The sequence below is a fragment of the Dermacentor albipictus genome, chromosome 9 (assembly GCF_038994185.2).
Source record: "Dermacentor albipictus isolate Rhodes 1998 colony chromosome 9, USDA_Dalb.pri_finalv2, whole genome shotgun sequence".
NCBI lineage: Eukaryota > Metazoa > Arthropoda > Arachnida > Ixodida > Ixodidae > Dermacentor > Dermacentor albipictus.
In genome coordinates, this window is record NC_091829.1 from 111366333 (window position 1) to 111379862 (window position 13530).

Sequence of the window (13530 nt, forward strand, 5' to 3'; positions counted from 1 at the left end):
TCGGTCGTTTCCTTGCCCACCCACCTTACTACGTCTTACATTTATATGAACCCTACCTATATACACTGTAGTGAAGAAAGCATATCTGTCCTTGTTAAAGACAAGTCCATACTTTGTTATCGCTCTGCTGAAAGCCGCAAAAGCTTTTTTTGTGCTGTGTGCCAGTGCCTTAAGAAAGGGTTTTCGCATCAACTCCTCGCAGAAATCATCCTCCTCATTGTGTTTTTCGCAGTAACACGAAGTATAAGACATAAAAATGAAAACAATCGGTTCGTTTCCTTTGCAATGAACAGGTGCATAAAGCAGCAGGGTCAACATGGACATAGCGCGAAAGGTGGAGGCAAAAGACAAGTTTTCCGTTTTCTATCTATGCAGCATGCCCATTGCTCAAAAGTTGACATAGGCTTTCGCAAACACCAACCGTATCATATGCCGCGGCAACCTTCTCAAAGATGATAAACTTTTCAAGCTTCGTCGTTATGGCGACTTTAGCCACTTACACTTTTTTTCATTGTGCGATAGAAAACGAAGCTCCTACATTTGCTGACGCATTACCATTTCCTGGGCAAAGTCAAGGAAAATGTTGTTCTATGCAACATTTTCATTTCATGAATAATAGGCGGCAAAGGTCTAAGAAAACTAGACCGAAGCGAGGAATACATGGAGGCACCCGTGTGTCTGCAGAAGAAGTAAGACAATTGGCGGAAGCTCATAGAGTGCCTGGGGAAGTATATAAAATACTGCGAAGACACAGCCAGATCGTCGGTACAAATAGTGTCAATGATTTGGCTCTTCCACACGGTACGTAATTTGTTTTCTTTTTTCTAGCTGTTGCCACATCAATATTATCGATGTATTTGATAAGCTTGAACTGATAGACTACAAGGCTCAGTATTTAAGCACAGTCTTTTCTTTATTCAAAGCTCACAATAAATTTTGAAACATGCCTGTAACGATTATAGCACGCATCATATTCCTGTTACTTCAGTTCCCCCTTGAAAGCAATCAATAAACGTAGAGTGGAAGCTACCGAAATGACCGCAATCTGCCTAAATTATTCCACAATTGTGTTACACCATCCCCCTGTGATGTCACATTGTCCCTACATCAACGGAAATTGGCGTACCGTGGTCAGGTTTCCGTTGGAGCCAAGTGTCTCCTCGTCTTAATTCTTTTCGTCTTTTCGCCCCGATTATGAGCCACACATACATCGCAACACAATGCGTCAGCATAATAGGAAGTTCATCTGCATTCCATACGTGCCAGAAACCGCCGTGGCTGCTTAGTGGCTCTGATGTTGCTCGACTAAGAACGAGATACCGGGATCAAATTGCGGTCACGGTGGCCGAAATGCAAAAAAAAAACCGTAATACTTAGATTTAGCAGCGCGTTAAAATCTCCAGGTAGGCAAGATTAAATGCCGAGTGCACCACTAAGGCGTGGCTCATAATCCGATGGTGGTTTTAGCACGTAAAGCACCATAACTTTTTAAACAGATAACAGAAAATATTCTTTTACTACTTCCGTCCTAACCTCAAAGTAAAATATATATACATATAGTTTCCAAAAATACGTCCGCATTAAACGCACTGTCTACTTTGTATCTGTAGGGTGTTTTCGGGGCTCGGGAAAAGAAACAGAAAATTAGACGACGCTTAAGCTTCGCTTTTCAGAGTGAAACTGAATAGCATTCAAAAATCCCTGACTGCTTCTCACGCTTCCCGGCAACTATAGCTATGTAACCGTAATGTTTACTGGGAAACGCTGGTGGCGTATGGACGAAGGCGGGCTTTCTCGTGTAAACGCGGCGTCTTGCGTGGGTCGCGATGCGGCGAGGCGAGCGCGATTTAGAGGTGTTGCAAGGAATCGGGCACGCCGCTTTGTGGCCTTTGGGATTGTGGCGCGCCGGTACGCGCAAATCTCGGAGGTCATGGACGCTCTATGAATGGTAGGAACGCTGGAAAAGGGGTTTGTGTTTTCAATTCCCGCGTAACGGAGTCATGTTTTTTTCGCATATTCAAATTGCAAACCGGCGCTATCATCTCCGCAGGTTGTGTGTATAAGTCGTATATTACGATTTTTGTGACGCATTTTAGCTTGAGTAATGCAATTAATTCAGTGACTTCCTTGTGCTACATGGAGGATCTGCGTGGTTAGGTATGCGTGGTTCGCAATAATATTTCCCCAATTGCCAGAGGAAGAAGAAGAAGAAGGAGCACGGAACAAGCGTTTCTACCGACGCCCCTGCGTGTTCCACGTCGGGGACGTCCACCTCTCCTGCCATGGCGCCTACAGCGTCATGGCAGGAGAGGCGTCATGGCCCACGTCTTAGATGTTGTTGTCCCTACGGGGAATGGTCCCGAGACCGTCGTCGACGCGACGGCCTCAATAGTTGGCCCCTCTGAGGTCTACTGCGTTCAGCATATGGGAGGCCTCAACTTCCAAGTCACCGTCAAGAGCATGGCTTCCATGACTCTAATCGTCGATGCTGGCTGCCTTGTCATCGGTGGCGAGCGTTGTCCCGTCGTTCCCATTGGCCCGCAGGTAACCAACGTAACCTGCCTCTTTTTGCCGTCCTTCGTTCCGAACGAAGTCCTCGTCCAGGCACTATCACCATACGGCAAGGTTCTGTCTGTCAATGCTGGTCTCATGAGCGGACGACGTGGCGTGCTCACGGGCACACGCTTCGTGCGTATGGAAATGAGTGCCACAACCCCGGTCCCAAATTATCTGCGAGTCTCTGGCCATCGTGTGACGTTTGACTACCGCGGCTTGCAACGCGTGTGTCGTCGGTGCGGTTCCAGCGACCACTACCGTGCACAGTGCACCGCAGCGTTCTGTGGCCGTTGTGGCGTCCATGGCCACGAAAGCGACGGGTGTGACCGTCCTTGTCGGCGTTGCGGGGATAGTCACCCTACGGTCGCGTGCCCTGTGCGGCGTTCATACTCAGACGCTGCTACTGGAACCTTTCCCCCCTTACCGCCGGCGTCAGCTGCGGTTGCAACTGCGCGTGAGGCCATAACCAAAGAAATTGCACTGACACCGCAAGAACTAGCGTCAAGAAATGAAAAAGAAGAGGCATGCAGCTCGACAAGTCCCAGCGCGTCATGTTCGCCGGCCTCCTCTACTGAAAAAGAAGACCGTGACGTGGCGGATCGCAACACGCCATGTTCGCTGGCCTTCCAAGCAGCGAAGGACACGCGTGCTGTGGCCGAAAGCGCCTCCACTCCGGCTGCTACCATCACTCCTCCTGATCCCAGGAAAGTTTTGAACGCGGATAAAGCGCCTGACCCTGCGATCGCTGCAGTCGATGTACCCACGAAGTCTGCTGCGGCTTCATCCGCCTCAGTTGCATCTCCTACAGCGGCGCAGCCATTGCATCTGGGTGGGCCCCCGGCTGCCGAGGTTGTCGGCGACGATGAAATCAATCCCGCCGTCCTACCGTTACCGACATCATCCTCATCAGAAAACAGCTTCAGCCTCGGAGTTGATAGCAGCGTTGGACTGTCGCCAAGCCTGGATGAACTCGACATAAAAATGGCGGCCCCACGAGACGTAAAGCGCGCTCATGCGTCAGCCTCTGGCTCGGACGGCGGCCCCGATCGCCGTGCCGAGTTACAGCGGCCCAATAAACCTCGGCCTTCTTCGAGAGGGTCGAAGAAGTGACGCGTGGACTGCTTAACCCCTGGACTTGTTTCCGGGGCGCCGACTTGAACAACACGACCAGGTCAGTTTGCTGATACATTTAATTAATTATGGCTGACACCTTGAAGATTATTTCATTAAAGGCACAAGGGTTCCGAAGTCCTGTAAAACAAGCCGAAATTATCAGCGTGGCCCGCGCAAAACTGTGTGACATACTGTGTTTACAAGAGAGAGAAATAAACTTTATTTTGAGACCAGGCTTCTTGAGCCCAAAGGTGGGTGGCCTCCTCAGTCCAGGTAGCCATGGCTCGCTGCCGCCGCCCGAGCCCTGTTCACCAACCGCAGCTGGCTGTCAAGGTCTTGCGTCACCAGCAGAGCCTCCCACTGGTCTTTCGATTCTTCCTCCATATCCGCTTCTTCCTGGTTGTTATCGCTTGGTGGCGATGATGACGGTGGTACTTCGCGGTTATTTCTGCACTCCAGCACCATATGGCGCAAGGTGTTCGGCGTGTCCGGCGGGCAGAACTTGCAGTCTCGCCCGTAGATGCCCGGGTACATGGCGTGCAGCAGTGTTCCGTGTGGGTACGTTCCAGCCTGTAGTCTTCTCCAGGTTACCGCTTGGTCCCTACTCATCGTCTTATGCGCGGGCGGGTAGCGACGCCTCTGCTTCCTGTAGTGCGCCAAGATATCCGAGTACTTCTTAGATATGCGTTCTTCATCCTCTTCACAGTCGTCGGTACGCGTTCTCTGCGCGTCGGAGATGGCTCGGCGTGCATGATCTCGAGCCGCGGCGTGCGCCGCCTGGTTCCCCGTGAGAGACTCGTGCCCCGGTGTCCAGAGGATTTGTGCTGCTTCTATCTTGGTGGTGTTCAAGACCTGAAGCGCTGCCTTTCCACTCCTTCCGTTCATATACCTTCGGCATGCTTCTTGTGAGTCCGTCACCACGGTAACCATGGCCTTCTTGCACGTTGCGATGGCCAGGGCTATGCCCACCTCTTCCGCTGTGCTCGCGTCCTTGGCACGTATGGATGTGGCTGTAAGTTGTTCGCCCTTCTCGTCGACCACGCTGATTGCGAATCGGTCGTTGGTACTGTACGCAGCTGCATCTGTATATCTAACGTTTTCTTCTTTGCTGTTGGTGCGTTCCAGTATGCGCTTGAGCGCCTGTGTTCTCACCTGTCTCCTTTCCTTGTCGTACTCTGGATGCATGTTTCTGGGAATGGTACTTATGTGTAGCTTGTCTCTGATCTCGTGTGGGATACGCTGAGGTAGGTGCCTTTCATCCTCGACTTGGTAGCCCAGATCTTGCAGCAGGGCTCTTCCCGTCCTTGTCAGCTTTAGTCTCTCCAGTTGGTTGACGTTGTGCGCCTCCACGAGCTCTTCCCACGTGTTGTGGACTCCCATTTTGAGTAATTTCGCTGTGGACGTGGAGGGGGACAGGCCCAAGGCAATTTTGTATGATTTTATGATGAGGGCGTTTACTTTGTCTCGTTGACTGTTCTTCATGTCAACGTATGGGGTCCCGTACGTGACGATGCTCGTGAGCAGCGCTTGTGTCATTTTCGTGCAGTCTTCTTCCTTGAGTCCATGGCTTTTGCTCGTCACTCTTTTGATAAGGTGGGTTATTTGTTGCACTGTTCTTTGAATTTTTTCCAACTCTGCTCCCCCGGCCCCGTCCTTTTGAATCAGGAGTCCGAGGATGCGGAGCGTCGTAACATGCGGAATCATGATGCCTCCCACCTTTACTACCGGGTCTGGTATCTGCTGCGGTTGTCGGCCTCTTGTGCGCTTCCTTAGCACCAAGAGCTCCGATTTTTCAGGTGCGCACGTCAGTCCACATGCTTCCAGGTACTTTTCCGTAGTGTCAACCGCTTCTTGCAGAGCGTCTTGCTGTTGACCTGTCGACCCTCCCGTAGTCCAGATGGTGAGGTCGTCAGCAGATATTGCGTGACCAATCCCTTCTATTTGCTTCAGTTGCTTGGGTAGTGTGCTCATCGCCAGATTGAATAGCATCGGCGAAATGACGGAGCCTTGTGGCGTTCCCTTTCGCGGTATGTCGAATTTCTCAGAGCGTAAGTTGCCTATCCCCACTGTGGCTCTACGTGCTTTCAGAAAAGCTTTGATGTAATTATATACTTTTCACCGCAGTTATATACGTTGAGCTGCTGCAGTATGGCTTCGTGTGACACGTTGTCGAAAGCCCCTTTCACGTCAAGTGCGAGGATGGCTCTTTTGCTGTGCGTGTCAAGCTTGTCGATGACTTTTTCCTTAATTTGCAGCAACACGTCTTGCGCGGACAGGTGAGCTCGAAATCCGAACATAGTGCTTGGGACGTGTTCGTTGTCTTCGAGATAGTCGATCATGCGGTTGTGCACCATGTGCTCGTAGAGTTTTCCAGCACACGAGGTTAGGGATATAGGTCGAAGGTTCTGCACGCTGATGGGCTTGTTGGGTTTAGGTATCATGGTTACCTCGGCATGTTTCCATTCCGGTGGTACTTTACCTTGTTGCCAGCACTCGTTGATGTATTTTAAGAGCGCGTCTACAAAGGGTCCGTCAAGGTTCCGGAGTGTCTTGTTGTTTATTCTGTCGTACCCCGGCGCCGTGTTGCGGGTGAGCTTGCTCAAGGCCCTCTCGATTTCTGCTTCTGTGAAGGGCCGATCCAGTTCCATATTTGGCTTGCCTCGATACTCGTCGAAGTGCGAATCTACAGTTATGTTTCGCTCAGTACCAAGGAACTTCTCCTTCACTTCTCTGATAATGTCTTCCTCTTTCCCCGGGTGGTTGTGTATGAGTCGCTGCATTTTCTGTTTTGTGGCGTTCTTGTTCTCCTTCTTTGATAGGAGAGTCTTGAGCACCGCCCAAGTGCGCTTGCTGCTTAAGGTACCTTGAAGCTTGTTGCATGTTTCGCGCCAGTTCTTTCTTTCAAGTTGCTCAGAGTACTCTTGCGTTTCCTTGATCAGCTTAGAGATTCGAATTTTGAGTTTCCGGTTGCACTTGTTACGCTGCCAGCGTTTGGCGAGACCCCTCCGCGCCTCCCACAGGTGGAGTAAGTGCGGGTCGACCACGGGGGTGATTTGCGACAGCTGGATTGCCCTCGTATGCTTCTCGGCTCTTTCCACGACTCCTCTGATCCATATTGTTATGTCGTCTATCGTCGCATTAATGGCACTGTCATCTTTGCGAAAGGCCTGCCAGTCCGTGATCTTGGCTTTTCCTATCTTCATCGTTGCTTTGTGGTGCGGAATGATCGTTTGCACTATAAAATGGTCGCTACCAAGATTCTCGTCCATGCAGCTCCACTCATACTGTTTGAGTCCGTGTACGAATGTGAGGTCGGGGCTGGTGTTTCTAGATACACTGTTGCCGATGCGCGTGGGTGTCTGTGGGTCGTTGAGTAGCGTGAGGAGGTGTTGTTGGGCTACGTTGTGCACGTCTTCTCCTTTTTTCTTTGAGGCCGCATAACCGCAGGCCACATGGGGAGCATTAAAATCTCCAACGACTATCAGCCCGTTACCCTTGCTCAGCTTCTTCACCTCTCTCATAAGCTTGTCTAGATCCTTTAGGTGGTCCTTTGGTGGGCTGTACACGTTTAACACAAAGAGGCTTTGCTGCTGTTTTTTCTCGGGTACGATTTCGACGAGGGTGTGTTCGATGCGGTGTTGGATGTCGTGTCGTTGAGCGTTGATGGCTTTCTTGGTCAGGATTGCTGTCCTCGTTTTACCGTCAGTGACGTGAGTGAGGTAACCACTGACCTTGAAGTCTTCTGCTTCGGTTTCTTGTAAGGCTATAATGTCTGGGTCAAACTGCTTGCAGAATTGTACAAGGTTGCTACTCTTACTTCGAATAGAATGACAGTTCCATTGCCAAATTTGTTTACAAGAAACAAATTTTTTCACCATTGGACATGTCCTTACTTTCAAACGCACTTTTAACCTAGACTGTTTCTTCTCCTTCGCTACATCACGATCTAGCGGAGTTGGTATTATTATTTTCAACAGAGCTCTCTTGCGAGATCATCATGTCTTTTATGATGGGACTGGGTGAATATTGGCATTTGATTGTGTAATATTTCATTTAGGTTACGGATTTTGTGCATATATGGGTTCCGAAGTGCCTGCGCGGTTCTTAATGACCCGCGCAGGCCATTAAGTCCAATGATTTTTTCCGTGACCTGGACGTGCATTTCCTTGACGGCCGTCACGTGGTGCTCGTTGGCGATTTTAACTGCGTCTTAGACACGCGAGCAGATGTGCAGGGCCCGGGCTGGGGTCGCCCTGATTGGAACGCACGGGAGTTGCGTCGCCTCGTCCAGCATTTTTCGTTGCTAGATACATATCAACTTTCTCATGGTTCTTTATTTGCCTGGACCTGGCGACGCGGTGCGTCGTCAAGCAGGTTAGACCGTGCCTATGTGCCAAGCAGTTTAGCTCAGTATGTCACCCAATCTGATGTGATAACGTTACCTTCATCCCCTGTTTATATTTCCGATCACAAGCCAGTAATACTTGAAATTCGCTTCCCTGCTTCCTCATCAGTAAAACCCTGGCATCTGGACATGCGCGTTCTACATGACGCGCGCTCGCGCTCTTGTTTGTCACGAGTTTTGGGCGCCTCTGTTTCTAGATCTGACCGAGAGTCATGGGATGCGCTCAAGGTGCAGTGGCGTCTACACTGTTCAGTTGAAGGACGTGCACTCAGATGACTCAGATATCAGAGGAACTGGCGGATACTGCCACGAAGCTCCGCATCGCCCTTCGGGTCAATCAACTGACTCCGTTGATGCGGTCCTGGCAGCGTGAGCTACGGAGGCGTTTCCAACGCCTCATCGCGGCGTCGTCTTTGTCAGCTGCTGCTTGGCGATGCAGACGTAATCCGTGTGCGCACCCCGAAGTTCTGCGCTTTTCAAGAAACTCGCTTTTTAGACAGCCGAATGCATTTGGTTCTGCGGCCCCAAGAGCACTTCCTGTTACACCACCTCCTAAACGTGATTATTCGCTATTTGTAACGCATTTTGAAAACATGGCGCGTACGACCATGCAAATAGATTCTGGCTCTCAAGGACTTCATACTTTGCTTAGTGGGCTGCCTCAGGTTCCACCTGAGGTAGCTAACCGTCTTTGTGCACGACCATCAGCCGAGGAAGTGAAAGCAGCATTATCTTCTATGAAGCGTGGCTCGGCCCCAGGGCCGGACGGGTTACCCGTGGAGTTTTATCTAACGTTCTGGGAAGATATTGGTGCCACTTTCGTATCGGTTATCAGCCAATGCTTTGAGAACTTTGATTTCCCATTTAGTTTTCGGGACGGTCGTATTGTGCTGATACCTAAGAACGATCCGTCATCAGTTCGTCCAGAGGAATGGAGGCCAATGACGCTTCTCAACGTTGACTACAAAACCTTCACAGCTGTTCTCACCCGGCGCTTGAGAAGCCTGATGCCTTCCCTAATAGGACACCATCAGGCATGCTCAGTCCCTGGCAGAGTCTTTCGTTCGTTACTCGTGACATAATGACATACACGCTGACCAGGTCGGCACGTGGTCTCTTAGTTTCACTGGATCAAGAAAAGGCATTCGATCGCCTTGAACATAACTACATTTTTAATGTACTGACCTCGTTCGGCTTCTCGTCAAATTTTGTTGAACTTATTAGGAATACCTATTCAAATATCCGAAGTACATTGTTCCTTGATGGTCCAGAAAGTGCACCGATTCCCGTTACTCGTGGCGTTCGTCAAGGGTGCCCTCTATCCCCACTACTTTTTGTGCTAAGCCTTGAACCATTTCTGCGCTCAATAGTGAGAGACCCTTACGTATGCGGTCTCCCACTGCCTGGTAGCGGTGTTGTGAAGGTGACAGCCTTCGCCGATGACATCACATTATATCTCAGGAATGAAGATATCTTAACCCGTAGCCTTCGAATTTTGACTGAGTACGGAAATATTTCAGGTGCTGCGCTAAATGTTTCAAAATGTCGTTATTTGTTCATTGGTTCACCACAGACACGCCTAAGTCACCTTTTCCGTCTTCAAAAGAGCAATTCTCTTCGCATTTTAGGCCTTGACTACACCTCTAATGGCATATCAGACTCTGTGTGGCTCTCAATTCTTGAAGATGTAAGGCGAAATATTGAAGATGTTCAAGGTTATGATTTACCCCTATCAGAAAGAAGGTACTTAGCGCAGTCTGTATTTTGCGGCCGAGTGTGGTACGCTTGTCACATCGTATAGCCACCATTACGGGTTACTAGGTCCTTGCAATCCCTTCTTGGTGCCTTCTTCTGGTCGGGCCGTACAGAACTAGTCTGTCGGGCGGCGCTTGGGCAACCACGCTCTCGCGGTGGGTTCGCCTTCCCATCCGTGTCTGTCCGCTGCCGGCTGCTTGCTCTGCGATTTCTGCTCCGTCTGTTACAGCATGATCAGTGTCCAGCGCGTGAACTCGCTTGCTATTTCCTTGGCACGAAAATTCGCTACATGTTACTGGGCGTACACTTAAATCTCGGCCCACAAGTGTTAAACGCACCTACATTTTACTGTGCGGCCGTGGCATTTTATCGCCACATACAACAGGTATGTCCTGATGTCGACGTTCTCCAAAACCGCGTAGTAGATACTATGTCAGCCTTACTGCTTCCTCTAGTTCCCCCAGCGCGCCTCGCACGTTCCAATAATGTGTCGTGGGATGCGATAACGGCGTCATTTTTGCCTGGCCACCTACGCGACTTCATGTGGCGTCTAGGGTGGCAAGTGCTTTCAACTCGGGACAGGCTTGAGCGGTGGGGCGTTGTCCCATCTTCGCAGTGTCCCAATTGCCCCCTTCATGAATCCAATAAACACGTACTGCTGCAATGCGTCGTTGCCAGGATATTTTGGAGGGCCGTGCATACTGGATTTCGTGGGCTTTGAGGTAACCGCTTTATTACATCTGGTCGCTGCTCACGTGGCCGCTTCGCGCGACTTTTAATTGCTGCGGGGGCCTTCTGTCTATGGTGTAACCGGTGCGAGGCAGTTGCCATGGGACGTCGTCACCGCGCTCTGTTTCCATTTATGGGGAGGCTCTACTCTGAGCTACTGCCGTTTCTGTCGGAGGAGTTATCTTCTCCAAGGAAGAACGAGTTCCTTCGACAGTGGTCATGTCGCTTCCTGTCGGTGGCTGATGGACGCGTATGGCTGAATTTTCGTCGAGCCTGGTTCTTGTAGCCAGCACATCAGAATTATTCATTTAATGCACATAGAATGCTGGTGCCCGTGATTTCTGTGTGTGTGTCCTCTCGTATACATGATCATTTTTGTATATACACATCTCGTGCACATCACTTCAAAATTGTGTAAAGTGTTCTATCACATCATCATTGTATATAACCATTGTGTACACTCTATGTATTGAAAATTATTTTGTACATGTGGCATTTAGTCTATGTGTAACTGTGCCTTTTCGTGGGTATACGTGTTTATATGTTGGTGCGTGAGGACTCGGACACTACTTACGTTGACAACGCGCTGTGTTTCGTTTCTTACATGTTATCGTCCGGGTGGAATTGTGCCGTGATTATGACTCAGTGTTGGTATCGTCTCTTGTCGAAATAAACTTTTTCTAAACACGACGGATTTTGTGCGACCCTGGGCCCTTAACGCTATAACGTTAATATCATTTAATTTGGCCTGTATGATTTCGTACGCCACATATATAGTAATTGCTGTATTTTTTTTTGCGGCCTATGTACTGCCCGCGTACTAGTTAACTACTCTACCTTTCGTTCTCTCTCACTCTCTCTCTCTCTCTCTGTCTCTACTTTTCGAATGGGTTGATACAATGCTTTTATGAGAATTGTATATTGAGAAGCGCTCCCAAAATGATCAGGCCAGTTTTAAAATGTCGGCGACGAAAACAAACCTATTCAGCGTATGGTACATGATGGTGTCCGCGTACCTGACAAACAATGTTTTGCGGTAAAGTCTGAAAAGGTTTTTATAGGACAATTTCTAATGGATCTGATCACCAATCTCGCAGCTGCACTTTAACTCGTGTAGATACTGACGTTGTATCTCTTCCTGGCATGGTTGCTATGTTGCTGAATTCCAGAACAATATTATCCCCAGGACCAAATAACTTCCCAAACACATTCTTCAGCCACGTTGCAGACTTGATAGAGCGCTTTCTTGTGCATATTTTACGCAGGTCTTTAGTCTCCACCACTCCTCCTGGAGACTAGCGATCAGCGCGTGTTGTGCGGATGCTTCAGAAAGGTGAAGTAACTTTGATCAGAAATTGTGAGTTATTTTCCCTAACGTCATCCTGCTGCTAAGTTCTGGAGCATACCATAGCAAAGCAGAAACAAAATTCTTCGAACGTAAGCAATACCTTACAGTGGCACAAACTTGCTCTCTGAAGGGCATATCTAGCCGTAGTACAGTTACTCAGTTGGCTTCAGCCGTCCATAATTTTGCTAGCATTCTTGACAAAGCTAGTAAGATTGATGCTGCGTTCCTGGATTTTAGAAAAGCTTTTGATTTTGTTTGTCACACGACGTTATTTGAGAATCTTGAGAAGATCAGTTTTTCTGTCTGTCTAATTCGGTCTTACCATATTTAACGAAACTTAAACAGTTTACCAGTTTAAGCCATGTATTCTCTCATTATCTGCCATTTACTTCTGATGTTCTTCAAGGTAGCGCGCTAAATCATTTGTTAATTTGATTATGAGATAATAATCATATTGTAGATATAATTATTCACCCCATTCAAATCAAGTATGTTGGTGAGTGTGTTTAACTTAAAGAACTTGCGTACCATGAAGCTTAGGTGCTCTCATATTAATTCTAACCTTCAGAATATGCATACCGTTTCTAGCCACTAGAGTATGTTGCTTAATATTAACGAAACTGTTTACATGCATCTAAGCAGGAAAAAGTAAACTTTATTGTTTACTTGTATTCTTGCATTCAAGCAACTATCAGAAGCGGCGGAGTATAAATACCTTGGTGTTATCTAACACGTAACCTAGGGCCCTATAACGTAAAACTATTCCAATATGTTTTTATTCCAATCTCCTGACGTCAAACTTGCGTAACCGCCGACGCAAGCATCAGGCGGTCACCCGCAGGGTTCTCTGAACCGACCAATAAAACGCTTTCTTTATAGGCATATCATACTGACCGCAGATAAAGACGGGGACAGAGGGAGAGAACACGTAAACAGCACGGGCGGTAACTTTCAACTGTTTTATTCACGGCAGCCCGTGGGCTTATATAGGCATATAGAACATGCGCAGATCTCAGCAAACAAGAACACTCATCAGCCTAGCATGGCAACCACTTATCAAAAAAATATATTTCCGATTGAAACTACCTAATGAAGGTGTCACTAACACAGTCTTGGCCTTCCTTTTTTATGTGATAAGCCTCCATCAGTTCACGTGCAGTCTGGTCATGGCTTCTCCCCAGAATCTTTATCTTCTTAAAAAGATGTGCACAGCGACAGGCATTGCAGTGCGCAGGCAAGTGCGCCAATTCATCTTTCGTGAACTTTTGTTCATGTTCCTTGGCTCTATCATTCAGGCACCGTCTGGTAGTGGCTGGTAGTGGTACTGTCTGGTAGCGGTAGTGGTGTCTGGTAGTGGTACCGCCTGGTAGTGGTAGTGGCTGGTAGGCGGTCACTTTTGTTTACTTGAAAAACGAATAACATTGAATACACTGAGCGGCTTGTCTCACCTAATTGGCGGACAAGAGGCGAGGAGCACGCCAAAGTGGAAAGGGATTCGATGGGGCCGAGTGACTGCACTGAATATCGATAACCGGATGAAGAGAATGGTACCAGTGTCTGCGATTGGGCCAATTTCTCTTACTTAGCTTGCGGTGGCTGAAAGAAAATTGCGGCGGTATGCAAC

The 13530-nt window shown here is 48.7% G+C and overlaps 1 long non-coding RNA gene across 4 annotated transcripts in view; it reads left to right on the forward strand.

Annotated features, from left to right (window-relative positions):
• Window positions 1–321: 321 nt before the first annotated feature.
• Window positions 322–13530, forward strand: part of LOC135919447 (uncharacterized) — a 70965-nt gene continuing 57756 nt past the window's right edge. For all 4 annotated transcript variants that reach the window (XR_011508753.1, XR_011508751.1, XR_011508752.1 and 1 more), the window contains exons 1-2: window positions 322–801; window positions 11824–11891. This is a non-coding gene — a long non-coding RNA (uncharacterized lncRNA). The remainder of the gene's footprint in view (window positions 802–11823; window positions 11892–13530) is intronic.